Source organism: Oncorhynchus kisutch, linkage group LG14 (assembly GCF_002021735.2).
Source record: "Oncorhynchus kisutch isolate 150728-3 linkage group LG14, Okis_V2, whole genome shotgun sequence".
Lineage (NCBI taxonomy): Eukaryota > Metazoa > Chordata > Actinopteri > Salmoniformes > Salmonidae > Oncorhynchus > Oncorhynchus kisutch.
Genome location: NC_034187.2, coordinates 34,914,561 through 34,933,616, shown reverse-complemented (window position 1 = coordinate 34,933,616; position 19,056 = coordinate 34,914,561). Strand labels below are relative to the sequence as shown.

Genomic DNA, 19,056 nt, shown 5'->3' with positions numbered 1-19,056 from the left:
AGATCATCTATAAGTCTTTGCTTGGTAAAGCCCCACTTTATCTCAGCTCACTGGTCACCATAGCAACACCCAACCATAGCATGGACTCCAGCAGGGATATTTCACTGGAGGCAGGGCTTTCTCCTATAGAGCTCCATTTTTATGGAATGGTCTGCCTACCCATGTGAGAGACGCAAACTCGGTCTCAACCTTTAAGTATTTACTGAAGACTCATCTCTTCAGTGGGTCATATGATTGAGTGTAGTCTGGCCCAGGAGTGTGAAGGTGAACGGAAAGGCTCTGGAGCAACGAACCGCCCTTGCTGTCTCTGCCTGGCCAGTTCCCCTCTTTCCACTGGGATTCTCTGCCTCTAACCCTATTACAGGGGCTGAGTCACTGGCTTACTAGGGCTCTTTCATACCGTCCCTAGGAGGGGTGCGTCACTTGAGTGGGTTGAGTCACTGATGTGATCTTCCTGTCTGGGTTGGCGCCCCCCCTTGGGTTGTGCCGTGGCGGAGAACTGTGTGGGCTATACTCGGCCTTGTCTCAGGATGGTAAGTTGGTGGTTGAAGATATCCCTCTAGTGGTGTGGGGGCTGTGCTTTGGCAAAGTGGGTGGGGTTATATCCTTCCTGTTTGGCCCTGTCCGGGGGTGTCCTCGGATGGAGCCACAGTGTCTCCTGACCCCTCCTGTCTCAGCCTCCAGTATTTATGCTGCAGTAGTTTATGTGTCGGGGGGCTAGGGTCAGTTTGTTATATCTGGAGTACTTCTCCTGTCCTATCCGGTGTTGTGTGTGAATTTAAGTATGCTCTCTCTAATTCTCTCTTTCTCTCTCTCTCTCTCTCTCGGAGGACCATGCCTCAGGACTACCTGACATGATGACTGCTTGCTGTCCCCAGTCCACCTGGCCGTGCTGCTGCTCCAGTTTCAACTGTTCTGCATGTGATTATTATTATTTGACCATGCTGGTCATTTATGAACATTTGAACATCTTGGCCAAGTTCTGTTACAATCTCCACCTGGCACAGCCAGAAGAGGACTGGACACCACACATAGCCTGGTTCCTCTCTAGATTTCTTCCTAGGTTTTGGCCTTTCTAGGGAGTTTTTCCTAGCCACCGTGCTTCTACACCTGCATTGCTTGCTGTTTGGTTTTAGGCTGGGTTTCTGTACAGCACTTTGAGATATCAGCTGATGTACGAAGGGCTATATGAATAAATTTGATTTGATTTGATAGACTACATCCAATTTGCTGAGTAGAGTGTTGGAGGCTATTTTGTAAATGACATCGCCGAAGTCAAGGATAGGTAGGATAGTCAGTTTTACGAGGGTATGTTTGGCAGCATGAGTGAAGGAGGCTTTGTTGCGAAATAGGAAGGAAAGTTTACAGTCTAACCAGACACCTTGGTATTTGTAGTTGTCCCCATATTCTATGTCAGAACAGTCCAGAGTAGTGATGCTAGTAGGGCGGGCGGGTGCGGACAGCGATCGGTTGAAGAGCACCAATTTAGTTTTACTAGCATTCAAGAGCAGTTGGAGGCCACGGAAGGAGTGTTGTATGGCATTGAAGCTCATTTGGAGGTTTGTTGTGTCCAAAGAAGGGCCAGATGTATACAGAATGTTGTCGTCTGCGTAGAGGTGGATCTAAGAATCACCAGCAGCAAGAGCGACATTGATTTATACAGAGAAAAGATTCAGCCCGAGAATTGAACCCTGTGGCACTCCCATAGAGACTGCCAGAGGTCCGGACAACAGGTCCTCCGATTTGACACACTGAACTCTATCTGAGAAGTAGTTGGTGAACTAGGCGAGGCAGTCATTTGAGAAACCAAGGTTGTTGATTCTGCCGATATGAATGCGGTGATTGACAGAGTCAAAAACCTTGGCCAGGTCGTTGAAGACTGCTGCACAGTACTGTCTTTTATAGATGGCGGTTAGGATATCTCCACCCTTTGCTTGTATGCCTCCTTGTCCACCAGTATCTGTCTTTTGATCTCACGTTGTGAGTTTTTCTATAGATTTATCTGATTGTCACTCTCAAAATCACAAAAGTAGATGGACTAAGTCCACAACAGTACTTAAACCACATCAGTCTGATTGGGTGTGCCGGTCAGGTCCTGGCTTCCAAGTCATAAGCCTTGGTGCACCCAGGTCCATCCATATCTACACCCTGATGCAAACAGCCCATGATGACAATTGCGCATCACAAATAGCCTACTAACCAACACTTTGATCTAAACTTTTTCAATACCTGGTTTGCATACCATTGTTGTCTTAGTTAGCATTTACTGGTAGATATCATAAGTTGAAACTTCTTTCCTACCTTACCGGTTACCGAAGTCATTAATCTGTGAGCTGCACCATACCAAAACCAATTGAGAGCTCCACACTCTGGCTGCCTCCAAATTAGGCTTTGTGTGCCGTGTGCATGTGCTTTGCGATTTATGTTGGCAACTTTGTGCATGATTTCTCTTTTGCACTACAAGTCGTATACCTCCTACACTACTTTGATATGCATCAGTAGGGATTAAGGAGTGAGTATACGCAATGCCAACTGAAAACAAAATACCTGCTATACCCTCCACTACACCACTGGCCCTTTGTGTTTTACAAAAAGTCCACTCTCCTACATGAGAGCTCTGGTATTATGGTTGCTGTCCTTTCAGATTCACAAACCTGGCACAACCTGAAAGCGAATATTTTCGCCACTGTGCAAACATGTCTATAATAGATAAAGGCTGTTAAGATTTTGTTTCAAGAAAGGAGTGATTATATATTTGGCCTGGGGAAGCACTTTTATGCGCTGGCTTAATGGAAGCTTATAATTCTGAGTTTTTTTTACTCTGCTGGTCTCAGGAAGAAATGATGAGTCCTCACTGTCCGAGACCGAGTCAAGACCAAATGTATCCAACAATGAGACAAGACCGAGACACTTAATATGTGGTCTCGAGACAAGATTCTGAGTACTACAACAGCTGAGTACAACAACACAAACATAAATATCAAGATCTTAGGTACTAGTGTCAATTCTATGTGCAGGGGTACAATGTAATTGACGTATGTACATATACAGGTGAAGTCGGAAGTTTACATACACTTAGGGTGGAATCATTAAAACTCGTTTTTCAACCACTCCAAAAATGTATTGTTAACAAACTATAATTTTGGCAAGTCGGTTAGGACATCTACTTTGTGCATGACACAAATAATTTTTCCAACAATGTATTTCAAGGCCTTTGTATCTGTACAAACAATAGTAAGGAGAAACGTTCTGTCTCCTAGAGATGAAAAGTGGTGCGAAAAGTGCAAATCAATACCAGAACAAGAGCAAAGGACCTTGAGAGGATGCCGGAGGAAACAGGTACAAAAGTATCTATATCCACAGTATAACGAGTCCTATATCGACATAACCTGAAAGGCTGCTCAGCAAGGAAGAAGCCACTGCTCCAAAACCGCCATAAAAGGCCAGACTACGGATTACAACTGCACATGGAGAAAGTCCTCTAGTCTGATGAAACAAAAATAGAACTCTTTGGCCATAATGACCATTGTTATGTTTGGAGGAAAAAGGAGGAAGCTTGCAAGCCAAAGAACACCATCATAAGCACAGGGGTGGCAGCATCATGTTGTGGGGGTGCTTTGCTGCAGGAGGGATTGGTGCACATCACGCAGAGGAAGACACTCCTCTGCGTGATGAGGTAGGAAAATGATGTGGATATATTGAAGTAACATCTCAAGACATCAGTCAGGAAGTTAAAGCTTGGCCGCAAGTGGGTCTTCCAAAAGGACAATGATCCCAAGCATACTTCCAAAATTCTGGCAAAATGGCTTAAGGACAACAAAGTCAAGGCATTGGAGTGGCCATCACAAACTTTGATAGCAGAACTGAAAAAGCGTGTGTGAGAAAGGAGGCCTACAAACCTGACTCAGTTACACCAGTTCCGTCAGGAGGAATGGGCCAAAATTCACCCAACTTATTGTGGGAAGCTTGTGGAAGGCTACCCAAAACGTTTGACCCAAGTTAAACAATTTAAAGGCAATGCTACCAAATACTAATTGAGTGTATGTAAACTTCTGACCCACTGGGAATGTGATGACAGAAATAAAAGCTGAAAAAAATTATTCTCGACTATTATTCTGACATTTTACATTCTTAAAATAAAGTAGTGATCCTAACTGACCTAAGACAGGGAATTGTTACTAGGACTAAATATCAGGAATTGTGAAAAACTGAGTTTAAATGTATTTGGCTAAGGTGTATGTAAACTTCTGACTTCAACTGTATCTAGTTATGAGGTTGGGAGATTGGGAACCTATCTAGCTGGCTAGATAAAGCCAAGTTCATGAAAATGATTGGTGGATATTATTGCAGAGAAACAACAAAACACTTGTTTTATGTTTTGTTTAAGAAGGAATCAATAGGCTACATAGCCTAATCAAATTAATTCACAAACGTACTTCCTGTGAGTCCTTGCCTGGTAATCCTTGCCTGGTCCAGTCAGTGTGCCCTCTCCGCAAAATAGCGCTGGCAGATATTTTCTATGAATAATTATTATATAATGTGGGCTAAAAATGAAGTTTAGTGATTCATTTAACATCGTAAAAATAAAAATAAACAGGACAAATCTGAGGGGGCACATGTCCTTGTGCCCCATATGGGCATGATGCCACTGTCCACTTAGCCACTGGGAGGATGCTTTTGTGCATCCTCTGCTGAAGTAGATAATTAAGGAGAGGAAGACACTCCTCTGTTCTCCTACTAACTCATTTACACTATCCTCGACTACTTATCGGTTCCCGGGTCACGGAGGAGAGGAGGACGGAGGAGTCAAGGAGAGGATGGTATAGCCGCGGGAAGATGTTTTGAGTAGGGGTTGCTGACTGAAAAAATGTTACTACTTTTCCAATATTTCTCTATTTTCTTTCTCTCTGCATTGTTGTGAATGGCCCGTAAAGTAAGCATTTCACTGTCAGTTTACATCTGTTGTTTACGAAGCATGTGATGAATAAAATTTGATTTATAAGAACTCCATCTCCACCGCAGCACCAGCACCCCTACTTCCTGCGGCTATGGACGATGTCCCCAGTCCACCTGACCGTGCTGCTGCTCCAGTTTCAACTGTTCTGCCTTCTTATTATTCGAACATGCTGATCATTTATGAACATTTGAACATCTTGGCCATGTTCTGTTATAATCTCCCCCCGGCACAGCCAGAAGAGGACTGGCCACCCCACATATGCTCTCTCTAATTCTCTCTTTTTTTCTCTCTCTCGGAGAACCTGAGCCCTAGGACCATGCCCCAGGACTACCTGACATGATGACTCCTTGCTGTCCCCAGTCCATCTGACAGTGCTGATGCTCCAGTTTCAACTGTTCTGCCTTATTATTATACGACCATGCTGGTCATTTATGAACATTTGAACATCTTGGCCATGTTCTGTTATAATCTCCACCCGGCACAGCCAGAAGAGGACTGGCCACCCCACATAGCTTGGTTCCTCTCTAGGTTTCTTCCTAGGTTTTGGCCTTTCTAGGGAGTTTTTCCTAGCCACCGTGCTTCTACACCTGCATTGCTTGCCGTTTGGGGTTTTAGGCTGGGTTTCTGTACAGCACTTTGAGATATCAGCTGATGTACGAAGGGCTATATAAATACATTTGATTTGATTTGATTTGAAACAACTTCAACATTTTCAAAACGTTATAAATTTTAACTATTTACATTTTCATGAATTAGCAAAAATAACCCACCAACAGTAATATTATAGGCCTAACTCTAGAACCTTTCAAGCTAGAGACACCCAACCAACTTTCACCTGTTCCAGCTATTCTGTTCTATCAACCATACTACTTCAAGACAAGCTAGCAAGCACACACATTTTCTTTAGGAAATGTACTTTTCGAGTATTCAGTTGACCGTAGTCACCGCTGGTGAATTATAGCTTCCATGTAAGACCAATAGGTCAACTACAGTTATACGGACATATGTACCGAATTGCGTTGTGGTTAAAAGCTTATAATTACCGCAAGAGGTCGCTATAAGAGCTGCTTATGTGTAAAACTTTTCTTTGCCATTTACCATGCAAAATATCCCCATAAATATATTTTGAACAACATAAACTAGACTAACTGTATAATTATTATTGTTTGAAAAATGTCCCCATCGTGCTCATGGAATCAACCTTCTCTGAGGAGGAAGGCAGAGAGAATAATTGTCTCAAACTCTTCAAATTGTAAACCAGTGAATTCATATCAAAAGACAATGATTATAAACACAAAGGCTATTTGTATTGCTGACAGGCACACCCTAAAACGTATAAGAAGAGGTCTCAGAGGTGTAGTTTATGGGATGTTTCTGATAAACTGTAGGTTTCCATTTGATTGGAAGGCTGTACAGGTGGTTTGGGAGATGCGCAGTGTTGCCCAACGTCACACTCGGTGGTGGTATAAAATCCCCTGGGTTTGTCCTCCAGTCATTTATCTTGAGAAAATACGAAGGCAGGAAAGCTACATTACGCGCAATTGTTGCTGTGAAGAACCCGATAACAAGATGACTAAAATTGTGTTGGCTTACATTGGGTTCCTTCTCCTTGCCATGCATTTTTCGTCACAGGTCAGGACTTTTCCTCTAAAATGTACTTTTTACCATGTTTGTTTCAGGTGAACCCCAATTTGAATTAGGCTACCCATTTATTACCGAGAGCAAATGTATTTCAACAGGACCGGTGTAACGTTCAATATGACTTATTAATCAAACTGAAATGTGTTACCAAAAATCTTAAATGTGTGATTTTCGACATTGACTTTTTTTTCCGCCTATCTCATTGACAATCGAATGATGGCGCGTATAATTGACCTCAGATGTTTTCAGTCAATATGATTGACAAAATCTAGCGTTCCAGCGCAATGTGGAACGGTGACGCCTCTTCAGATAGGCTACTGAATCCTTGATCTAACGTTACTACGACATGCGTAGGCTGGCTAATGTAATTTGAGCGGGACGGTATATTTTATATCCTCCACTGCACAATTCAAATGCAGGACGTTGCCCATGATCCTATAGGCTATGGATAACATTGTTCACAAGGTGATGGCACTTACATGTATTACGTTTTCTAAGGTGCATTTTGTTGGAACATTGTCATATTGCGGTTGTCTTATTACTGCCTAGGCTACTCCGTGTGCCTAGCTGAACGTTTGACTTCTTTTAAATTAGTCGTACGAAAGTGAAGTCCTATTGATAATTGTCCCGATTAGTCAAATGTTTCAGGTTTACCTGTTTCACATGTGACAAGCTCCTCTGCTCTCCTGTTTTAGATCCACGCGCAAAACACTACCACACAGTCCCCAACCATGAATGCTACGACCAGAGCTGGCGGTGCGAGTTTCAACATGACCAAGATGCCCGACGTCACCAAGAACAACATTGCCAAAGGAGCCAGTGCATCTTTGCAGTCCAGCTCGGTTGTGCTCATCATACCCATCATGGTGGGGGGCTCACTACAGGGGGGCTTCTAGAGGGTCTGTTGAGCAGTGAACAGACACCGGAAAGACTTGAACATCAGCGGCCTAGATGGGGCAAACTGTTTGACAAAGAGCCCATTTAAAAAATAATAATAATGAGAAAGGCAGTCGTGTGCGCTCCTAACCGAAGAGATTCGGTGGAGTTGTGTGCCAGATGAGAAACCATTTCTATTTCACTGATGGGAATTGTTATATTCCCTCACCTTCTGGCTGCTTCAAACCAGTAGGCCTTCACACCTTGCACACTGGCCCCATGCCCATTGGCCGAACTGGAATATGGAATTGTATGAGTTTGCATGTGAGATTTAATTGTATGAATCATGATGTGATCTGCTTAGATTTGTTTTTAAGGCCAGGTTCAATTAACCTTTAAAATGTAGGATACTTGTGACAATTTTCTTGTATAATAAAAATACTAAATAAAGAAACCTGATGTTTCTTCTCCTGTCTCTAAATTCTAAAGCTTGACCTGACAAGTCATTTGCTCTGTTCCACTGGTCTCCAGCCCCTTTATTGATCACATAGCTAAACCCAGGGATTTCCTTAAGGTAGACTAGGTTTGATGTGCCACAATTTAAATCCTAATTTTAGAATGGGTTATAGGAATGTTCACCTTTGGCCAGTTGTAGCATTTATGCCATGTCAACTAGGACATGACTTGTCTTGCATTCCTTGTATGGACTAAACAGTATACGTTTCCTGACAGTTGACTCCGTTTTAGGCTGCTTTAATTAGATTTACTTTACCCTAGCTACATTGACCTGGTTCCAGTCACTTACTAGCCTACAAAGATGTTCAGGGGAAGGCTGGCTGTAAAGTATATTTGACCTAACACTAGTTTCTGGACACTGGGTCTTGCTGGTTGGCTCTACGCCTAAGGGATGCTTAACTTTTTAGAATGGTGACGTTGAGCCCATAAATCTAAACCGGGGATTCTAAGCTGACTAAAGTTATACCAAGGATAATCTGTCACCTCAAATCATTGTAATTATTTGACATTCCTGCTATTAGCCCATACAGTTTGTCCTAAATTCTGTCCTACATCTGAGATCAGGACACTTTGGTACAATGTATTTACTGTCTAGGCACCATTTTTCAACTGATACTGTGGGACCTTCAAACAACGTTTGTCTCACCTTTCCAGAGGGGTCATAGTGTGTAGACCGTTCATATGCTACCAACAAGTTAGAGGCTGTTCAGACTTGTCCCAAGATGGTTGGAGAGAAACTGAATGTCTTCGCAAGCGACGATGTGAGTAGACTGATTTTTCGGGATGTCTCATGGTCTTACTCACCTTCCACACAGGCAGATGTGGTGGATTGAAACTCATCCAGTGCAACAAAAACTAGCTTACAGACTTATGATGATATAATGCTAATTGACCTTAGGGGGTTGAAATGCTGTAGATTGTGGTAATTTTCAATTTGTTTTCGATGTTTAGCATGTTTGTAAGAAAATAAAGCTGCATACAAACATGGTCTCTTTTTGCTTTAAGGCAGCTCCAAAATGCAGGTGTTTCAATCTAACTCCGTGCTTTCTGTGGTGGGGTAGTCAGCGGAAAATATGTAGTGTGTCGGTAATGTGCTCTAGTTGCACCATGATTATCTCTGTTCTGTCACTCATGGGGAGGGTAGACCTTAAATTCAAGCCCCTTGGGTTCTGCCATAGTTACATTAGAAGTGTCCATCCGAGAAGGGTCAAGGTCATTGGCAACAGATAAATTACATCAAATCATGTTATCTACAGTAGCTTTGATTGGACTGTCAAACTTTCAAAATCTGAGCTAGCAGTCATGAATCAAGTTGACAATCTACTGGCAAATCCTTTTTAATCCTTGTCATTATTAAAATAAATTATAGTGCATCGGTGCTCATCGGCCATTGGACATAAATATTACACAAGTTGGAAATTGCAAATTCAACAGTGGTTTGGAAAGAATCAGTGAAAGTGGATAACTGCAAGCATTGCAAAGCAATCACTAGCCTGCTATTCAGTGGAGTGACTGTGTTGTCTCAAATATGGGATCGTTTTCCAAGTTTTAAATGGATAAACATTCAACATTGGCCATGCTGTCAAAGAAGCATGATTTGTGCCATGCTCAAAACAACTGACTCGGATGTGCTAAGTCTTGAACTCACTGAAGTCAAGTTAACTGAGAATTCCTTTAAAAAACTAGCTCCGACTGGAAAATACGTTTTGAACGGTCATCCAACTCGGAATTGTAAGTTGGGAACTCGGGCCTCTTTCTAGAGCTACAACCTGAAGATCAATGACGTCATGATTTGACCTTGTTTTATTTCTGAGTTCTCAGTTGTCTCGAAGGCACCATACATCCAGAGAATGCCAGACTTTGATGACAAAATTTGCCCACGAAGGACCGCCGTGCCACCTTCCTGTTCAAGTGAGCACAGCACAACAACGTGAGTCCAAAAATGTTGTGTATGCTGCTGCATAAATGATGTAATATGCCAGGGAGATATGTGTGCTGTAGCTAAGAAAGTAATACTAAGTATATGTTGTGTAGTAAACAGTTAGTCACTGTTACTGTAATTTAATTATGCCAATGTGCTTTCATCAATTGAAAACCCTTAATCTATTTTATGAGAATTTATAATATTCTTGTTTGCATAAAATAGACGCAGACCAGTCTTTCAATAATAGGTAACATAATTTATTCTCGGAGTGCGCTGACACTTAACCACGAGCAACAGTTTATATACAGATCATGACGTCATTTCATTGCTTTAACAGAATCCCCTCCTCTCGACCGGGACAAAGTGAGGTGGAAAGTTCATTCTAACTTACTAACACACTCCCAGGTAACTTTTGACCCCTCAACATTATCGATCAGCACTGAGCTGACAGATCTAATTAACAGAAAACTTAGGAATGCACTCACTGTCTTATCTAAAAACCCCAGAGCTAAGTTTCTGTAGGGTCAACCATAGGCTAACGACCTTATGTGTTTACACAGTCCCCAACCCATTCGTTTCTTCCTAGTTGGAATGGTGTTCATTAACTTTAATTACTCCTTGTCCGTGTCACACAATCCCTTCTTATGAACTCATATTGTTAATCAGATATAATAAAACAGAGTATAAGTTTTACTTATCTACAGTTCCATTTAAAATGATTTGTTCAGTCATTTAATCATAATTTTCCCAACAGTCGCCCATGTGCCTCACCCTTTATTTTTCCAATGGTTCTGACTTGGTGTACAGGGAGAAAGCCGTAAGAACGGCCCATGTTCTGAATTCTGTCGCTGTACATTTCAAAAGTCCTAAACAAATAGTTATATTGACTACGTCAGTCCTAGCTCGCTCAAATTTCAGATTGCCTCTTATCTGCTTTTTGTCCCCTTATGCCACAGTTTGTACATCTCAATTGTCATTAGAATCTACATTTGTTTAAGCAAGTCAGCCATATCAGCTATCTTTTTTAAAAGGCAGTACATGAGGCTGAATGAACTGTTTGGCTGCCAGACAAGGCTCTGCTGATAACCAGGTGTAACAGGGGTAAGATGTTAGGACAGCTTTATGTAGGCCCAAACAGTTTGTGGGCACCGTTTGTCACTGTTATAGTGCAATTCATGTATTGTTTAGTGTTGTGTAGTGCCTTTGCTCTCATTCATCCCACTTTTTATTATTTTTGGCCAACCAAGATTTACATGCTAACATCGCCACTGGTGTTCCAATCGAGTAGTTTCGTGTCCCTCTTCTCCCTGTGAGCAAAGCATCTTATCAGTTACCTAAACCACCTACACCATGGATTCTATGCATCAATCAAATGGGTTCATCTCCTTAAATCCTTGTTTTCCTGCTTCTGATGAGCGACGCTCCGTCAAGGTGTATTGGTTGGCAACAAGATACAGGTGCCTGATGGTTTGCACCAGTTCATTTACATCTTTAGTCGGAATCAGAACTTTGCCATAGATGTGCGGAAGTGTTGTTCAAGAAACAAAACAGATCAAATCAAGATGAAACAAGTCCCTCTGACATTTCTACATGAGCATCGCTAAAAGGTCCTCAAGTGATTCATATGTAAATTCAGCAAAAAAATAAACATCCTCTCACTGTCAACTGTGTTTATTTACAGCAAACTTAACATGTATAAATATTTGTATGAACATAACAAGATTCAACAACTGAGACATAAACTGAACAAGTTCCACAGACGTGTGACTAACATAAAAGGAATAAAATGTCCCTGAACAAAGGGGGGGGGGGGGGGGGGGGGGGGGTCAAAAGTAACAGTCAGTATTGGGTGTGGCCACCAGCTGCATTAAGTACTGCAGTGCATCATCTCCTCATGGACTGCACCAGATTTGCCAGTTCTTGCTGTGAGATGTTACCCCACTCTTCCACAAAGGCACCTGCAAGTTCCCGGACATTTCTGGGGGGGAAAGGCCCTAGGTCTCATCCTCCGATCCAAACGCTCCAGACCATGATGGACCTTCCACCTCCAACTCGATCCCGCTCCAGGGTACAGGCCTTGGTGAAACGGTCATTCCTTCGACGATAAGCGCAAATTCGACAATCGCCCCTGATGAGACAAATCTGCGACTCGTCAGTGAAGAGCACTTTTTGCCAGTCCTGTCTGGTCCAGCGACGGTGGATTTGTGCCCATAGGGGACGTTGTTGCCGGTGATGTCTGGTGAGGACCTGCCTTACAACAGGCCTACAAGCCCTCAGTCCAGCCTCTCTCAGCCTATTGCAGACAGTCTGAGCACTTATGGAGGAATTGTACGTTCTTGGTGTAACTCGGGCAGTCGTTGTTTCCATCCTGTACCTGTCCCGCAAGTCTGATGTTCGGATGTTCCGATCCTGTGCAGGTCTTGTTACACGTGGTCTGCGACTGCGAGGACGGTCAGCTGTCCATCCTGTCTCTCTGTAGCGCTGTCTTAGGTATCTCACAGTACGGACATTGTCCTCATGCCTCCTTGCAGCATGCCTAAGGCACGTTCACACAGATGAGCAGGGACCCTGGGCATCTTTCTTTTGGTGTTTTTTAAAGTTGGTTGAAAGGCGTATTTTGTGTCCTAAGTTTTCATAACTGTGACCTTAATTGCCTACAGTCTGTAAGCTGTTAGAGTCTTAACGACCGTTCTACAGGTGCATGTTCATTAATTGTTTATGGTTCATTGAACAAGCATCAGAAACAGTGTTTAAACTCTTTACACTGAAGATCTGTGAAGTTATTTGGATTTTTATGAATTATCTTTGAAAGACAGGGTCCTGAAAAAGGCACGTTTTTTTCAGAGTTTATACCCTGGGGCTCAAGTTTTCCATGCTTTGCATTGATTTTACATCCATTTGTTTTAATTTGAATCCCCCTCTTTTGCATCCATCTCCTCCCTGCATGGTGTTTCCTACTTCACCACCTTTCAGGTAAAGTAGTCTGTTTATCATAAGACATCTAAAGGAACGGCATGAAAGCTCATATCTGCTTGTTGTACATGATAGTTAGGGTGTGTGCATTTTAATTTCATTTAGATGCAAACCTAAGCTCGAAGTGAAACATTTGAGAACAGCAGTCGGGCCTATTTACGAGGCTAGGAAACACTGGGACTAGATGATGAACTGGCAGGTGATATGTTCTGTAAAGGTTCTATGTTATTGAGTCTTCAAAATCTAACATGGTGGAATCCACAATGACCCAAGGAAACTCTAAGGTTTAATGATTATTAATCTGCCTTTGAATATCATTACCTCAGTCACAACAGAACCTTACCATGCACGTCACTGACCAGTAACACTCACTTGGAATGGAAGAAGTAAAAAACAGGACATCTGTGGCTTTCCATATGCCCCAGTGGTGGAACACTTCTTTACCACGCTGTGCTGTAAAAACAAGCACCAAGGATGGCTGAACTAAACTCCTGATAACTTTTACTTATTTGAAAGGTTGAGAGCGAGCATTAGAACCATTGTAAACCAGATTTGCCTTTGGGGGCATGTTGAGGAGGGTGGCCATTCTGAAAGGTCAACCGATAGCATCAGGGAGCAAACAACCATATTGACCTTTGATAATTGCTCATGCAGTAAGAAATCATGACCCAGTGAATTTGCTTTGACATAAAAAGGCAACAAGCACTTCCTATAGAATGCATCTCTAGCGGTGCATAGCCACCGAAAAACGATATGAGGGGAAAAATTAAGTCACTGTTAAGGGAATTTTTATCAATAATGACTAATTATGTGTATATTTCAATCAGGACTAATCAGAATACTATTATGTTACTGTATATGTATGAATTTTCTTTTTAATCCTAGTACTGAATATAATGTGTGTAAATATAATCAAGAATTAGAACAATGACAGTCTGTACCATGGTAGAAATGAATTAACTTATAGCCAGACTGGCTAGAAGGCTTATCTACACAGGCTGGCCTTGGCTCGGTCATAAATTATCTAAATTAGGATAGACGATGTGGGAAGGCTTGAGAACTATACAGCCTTTGTACCAGTGTCAAGAAGAGACGGAACAGTTAGAGAACACTGACGTCATTTTCAGTTTATAACCTGTGGTAAAATGTGTAATGGGCAGTACTCTCGTGAATAAACGCTGCCGGTTGACTTTAAGACTGGGCTCTGTCCATTTTATACAAATAAGAGTCATACAAATTCTTATGAATTGACAGAGTGTTTAATTTCAATTGGGTATTAAAACAGAGGAATTGAATTCCTGTAACAGTCACTCAAATCAAATCAAAGTTTATTTGTCACGTGTGCCGAGTACAACAGGTGTAGTAGACCTCACAGTGAAAGGGTATTAGGTGAACAATAGATAAGTAAAGAAATTAAAACAGCAGTAAAAAAACAGTGAAAAATAACAGTAGCGAGGCTATAGGCTATATACAGTAGCGCGACTATATAAAGGCACCGATTAGTCGGGCTGATTGAGGTAGTATGTACCTGTGGTATTTTAATGTGACTATGCATATATAATGAACAGAGTAGCAGTAGCGTAAAAGAGAGGTTGGTGGATGGCGGGACACAATGCAGATAGTCCGGGTAGCCAATATGCAGCTGTACCGGTTAGTCGGGCTAATTGAAGTAGTATGTACATGAATGTATAGTTAAATTTACCATTTGATTACCTGGACCATGTTAGTTTGTTGGTGATGTGGACACCAAGGAACTTGAAGCTCTAAACCTGCTCCACCACAACCCCGTTGATGAGTATGGGGGCGTGCTCGGTCCTCCTTTTCCTGTAGTTCACAATCATCTCCTTAGTCTAGTTTACATTGAGGGATAGGTTGTTACTCTGGCACCACCCTGTCAGGTCTCTGAACTCCTCCCTATAGGCTGTCTCGTCGTTGTCGGTGATCAGGCCTACCACTGTTGTGTCGTCTGCAAACTTAATGATGGTGTTGGAGTCGTGCCTGGCCACGCAGTCGTGGGTGAACAGAGAGTACAGGAGGGGACTGAGCGAGCACCCCAGAGGGGATCCGGTGTTGTGGATCAGTGTGGCAGATGTGTTGCTACCTACTCTCACCACCTGGGAGCGGCCCGTCAGGAAGCCCAGGATCCAGTTGCAGAGGGAGGTGTTTAGTCCCAGGATCCTTAGTTTAATGATGAGCATTGAGGGTACTATGGAGTTGAACGCTGAGCTGTAGTCAATGAATATCATTCCTACGTAGGTGTTCCTTTTGTCCAGGTGGGAAAGGACAGTGTGGAGTGCAAAAGAGATTGCATCATCTGTGGATCTGTTTGGGTGGTATGCAAATTGGAGTGGGTCTAGGGTTTCATGGATAATGGTGTTGATGTGAGCCATTACCAGCCTTTCAAAGCACGTCATGGCTACGGACGTGAGTGCTATGGGTCTGTAGTTATTTAGTCAGGTTGTCTTAGTGGTGTTGGGCACAGGGAATATGGTGGTCTGCTTGAAACATGTTGGTATTACAGACTCAATCAGGGACATGTTGAAAATGTCAGTGAAGACACCTGCCAGTTGGTCAGCACATGCCCGTAGCACACATCCTGGTAATCCGTCTGGCCCAGCAGCCTTGTGAATGTTGACCTGTTCAAAGGTCTTACTCACGTCGGCTACAGAGAGCATGATCACACAGTGTCCGGAACAGCTGATGCTCTCATGCATGCCTCAGTGTTTGTTGCTTGCCGTGAAGCAAGCAAAGAATTGGTTTAGCTCATCTGGTAGGCTCGTGTCACTGGGAAGCTTGCTTCCATTTGTAGTCTGTAATAGTTTGCAAGCCCTGCCATATGACCAGCGTCAGAGCCAGTGTAGTACCTGTATTGACGCTTTTCCTGTTTGATGGTTCGTCGGTGGGCATAGCAGGATTTCTTATAAGCTTCCGGGTTAGAGTCCCGAACCTTGAAAGCAGAAGCTCTAGCCTTTAGCTCAGTGCGAATGTTGCCTGTAATCCATGGCTTCGGGTTGGGGTATGTACGTACAGTCACTATGGGGACGACGTCCTCAATGTACTTATTGATAAAGCCAGTGCCTGATGTGGTGTACTCCTCAATGCCATCGGAGAATCACGGAACATGTTCCAGTCTGTGATAGCAAAACAGTCCTGTAGTTTAGCATCTGCTTCATCTTACCACTTTTTTTTATAGACCGAGTTACTGGTGCTTCCTGCTTTAATGTTTGCTTGTAAGCAGGAATCAGGAGGATATAATTGTGGTCAGATTGACCAGATGGAGGGCGAGGGAGAGCTTTGTGCACGTCTCTGTGTGTGGAGTACAGGTGATCTAGAATTTTTCCCCTCTGGTTGCACATTTAACATGTTGATAGAATTTAGGTAAAACTGATTTAATTTACCCTGCATTAAAGTCTCCGGCCACTAGGAGCGCCGCCTCTGGGTGAGCGGTTTCCTGTTTGCTTATACAGCTGACTAAGTGCGATCTTAGTGCCAGCATCTGTCTGTGGTGGTAAATAAATAACCAAGAAAAGTATAGATGAAAACTCTTGGCAAATAGTGTGGTCTGCAGTTTATCATAAGACACTGTACTTCAGGCAATCTAGAGACTTCCTTAGATTTCGTGCACCAGCTGTTGTTTACAAATCCGCACCGACCGCCGCCCCTCGTTTTACCGGAGTGTGCTGTTCTATCTAGCCGTTGCAAAGTATATCCCGTTAGCTGGATATCAATGTCATCATTCAGCCACGATTCCTTGAAACATAAGATATTTGTTTTTGATGTCCCGTTGGTAGTATATTCGTGATCGTACCTAATTTATTGTCCAATGAATGCACGTTGGTGTGTAATATTGACGAGACACTCCGCTCTGTGTCCTGTATACTTGCGTCGGATCCTCACCCAATCTTCCAATGGTATAACATGATATCCTCCTATTAGCTAGCTAGCTAACATTAGGCTGTGTTTTTAGCTTGCTACATAAATAGATATGCTAGCCTATTAGCCACATTATGACTGACTTGTGATCATTGCCCTTGCTAGTTTGATTATATTGACATTTTTGTCCAGAAAATTCTGTCATTGAAACTGAAACATTGTAACCTGAATGGAGGCAGAAAACAATGTACCAGGCCATCTGTGATTTACAACCTGATAGCAATATTTTGGGGATTACCAAGAAATGTGCCCGCAAATTATATGAATCATTCATTAATCAAACTTTTACAGATGCACAATCGAGAGCATCCTGTCGGGCTGTATTACCGCCTGGTATTTCAACTGCACGGCTCTCCAGAGGGTAGTGCAGTCTGCACAACACATCACGGGTGTAAACTACCTGCCCGATGTCACAGGAAGGCCAAGATTATCAAGGACAACAACCACCTGAGACACTGCCTGGATTGGAAAATGTCTGTAAAAACAGCACAGTGCTTTAACGTCTCTAGGGTAGGGGGCAGCATTCGGAATTTTGGATGAAAAGCATGCCCAAATTAAACGGCCTGCTACTCGGGCCCAGAAGATATGATATGCATATAACTGGTAGATATGGATAGAAAATACTCTAAAGTTTCCAAAACTGTTAAAATAGTGTCTGTGAGTATAACATAACTGATTTAGCAGGCGAAAACATGAGAAAAATCTATTCAGGAAGTAGTTTTTCGGGGGGTTTTGTAGTTTTCTATTCAATGCCATTACTGTATCCATTGACTTAGGACTCAATTTTCAGTTCCTATGCCTTCCAATAGATGTCACCAGTGTTTAGAAATAGTTTCAGGCTTGTATTCTTATAAATGAGGGAGTAAGACCAGTCTGAACGAGTGGACCCTAACGTGTAGCAGAGCTTTTTCAGGCACATGTGCATTTCTTGTTTACCTTTTATATTGACAACATTATTGTCCGGTTGAAATATTATAGATCATTTAGGCTAAAAAACAACCTGGGGATTGAATGTAAACATCGTTTGACATGTTTCTATGAACTTTACGGATACAATTTGGATTTTTGTCAGATTGTTTTGACTGAGTTTGAGGATGTGGATTACTGAAGAAAACCTCCGTATTGTTAGCGCGTTTTTGGATATAAAGAGACTTCATCGAACAAAAGGAACATTTATTGAGTACATGAACGTCTTCTGATTGCCACCATATGAAGATCATGAAAGGTAAGGGATTCATTTGATCTCTATTTCTGAGTTTTGTAATCGCTTCTGCTTGACTGGTTACTGTTTGTAATAATTTGTTAACTGGGCTATGTTCTGGGCTAGGTATGCTTTCGCCGAAAAGCATTTTATAAATATGACACTATGGTTGGTTTAACAAGAAGTTAATCTTTAAACCTATGTAAAATATGTTTTGTTTTCAGAATTTTTATAATGAGCGTTTCTGTAATTGAATTTGGTTTTCTAGCCATCGCCGTTCCACCTTTCATTTCCATTTGTTTTGTCTTGTTTTCCCGTACACCTGGTTTACATCCCCTCATCACTCTACATGTATATTATCCTCTGTTCCCCCCATGGCTGTGTGTGTAATTGTTCGTTACGTTTATTGTGTGATGCATCAGGCTGTTTTTTTCCAGGTATTGTTTTGAACCCGTGGTATTGTATTGTTGTACATGATTTTGTGTGACAAGTGCGCTATTCGCTTTTGCCTTTGGCTGGAGTGTTGTGATGCTGTTGCATCTGACTGATTTGCTTCTTTTGTGCACACAGTCTGACAAGTTCTTTAGCCATGTTCTGGCTCTCATCTCTCCCATGGTCAGCACTGGTTTTCCCCTGCCTATGTGGGGGGGCACTAGCCATGGATTTAATCCCTTGCCAGTTCACCCTTTTATTTGTATTTTTTTATTTCACCATTATTTAACCAGGTAGGCCAGTTTAGAACAAGTTCTCATTTACAACTGCGACCTGGCCAAGATATAGCAAAGCAGTGCGACAAAAACATCACAGTTACACATGGCATAAACAGACGTACAGTCAATAACACAATAGAAAAATCTATATACAGTGTGTGCAAATGTAGTACGAATAGGGAGGTAAGGAAATAAATAGGCCATAGTGGCAAAATAATTACAATTTAGCATTAACACTGGAGTGATAGATGTGCAGATGATGATGTGCAAGTAGAGGTACTGGGGTGCAAAAAACAAAAATAAGGGGATGAGGTAGTTGGATGGG

At 42.3% G+C, this 19,056-nt stretch overlaps 1 long non-coding RNA gene across 1 annotated transcript; it reads left to right on the top strand.

Annotated features, from left to right (window-relative positions):
• Window positions 1-6,259: 6,259 nt before the first annotated feature.
• On the top strand, window positions 6,260-7,928 carry LOC116353365 (uncharacterized). Its single transcript, XR_004202772.1, has 2 exons — window positions 6,260-6,589; window positions 7,294-7,928. It is a non-coding gene; the product is annotated as an uncharacterized LOC116353365 (long non-coding RNA).
• The last annotated feature ends 11,128 nt before the right edge of the window (window positions 7,929-19,056 follow it).